Source organism: Mycetomoellerius zeteki, unplaced genomic scaffold (genome assembly GCF_001594055.1).
Source record: "Mycetomoellerius zeteki isolate Tzet28-1 unplaced genomic scaffold, Tzet1.0 scaffold221, whole genome shotgun sequence".
NCBI classification, from domain to species: domain Eukaryota; kingdom Metazoa; phylum Arthropoda; class Insecta; order Hymenoptera; family Formicidae; genus Mycetomoellerius; species Mycetomoellerius zeteki.
Window position 1 is genome coordinate 2,578,414 of NW_017257184.1, and position 280 is coordinate 2,578,693.

The window sequence follows — 280 nt, forward strand, 5'->3', positions numbered from 1 at the left end:
GCAAATTTATATCAATTGTCGATAATGTCAGCGTTCTTCGATTACCTCCGAGCCCTTGGGGCCCTTTTTATACCACCGAAAATTTGCCCAGGGTTGACGGTCTTTAATAGTATCTCGTCGGTAATTGAAGTATTCACAAAAATTTTTTTTTCACACGCTGTGTGGGATTTTGTTAAGAAATTTCAATGAACAAAAAATGGATCTAGATGGCGCGTACTAATCTCCGAGAACATCGATGCGACTGTCTCTTGTTTTATTTTCTGTAGTTGAACCTGCTGAA

General features: G+C 38.9%; 1 protein-coding gene across 1 annotated transcript in view; it reads right to left on the reverse strand.

Moving 5' to 3' along the window:
• The window catches only part of LOC108722905 (zinc finger protein 91), a 342,323-nt gene that overhangs the window by 270,994 nt on the left and 71,049 nt on the right, over positions 1–280 (reverse strand). The window lies entirely within an intron of this gene.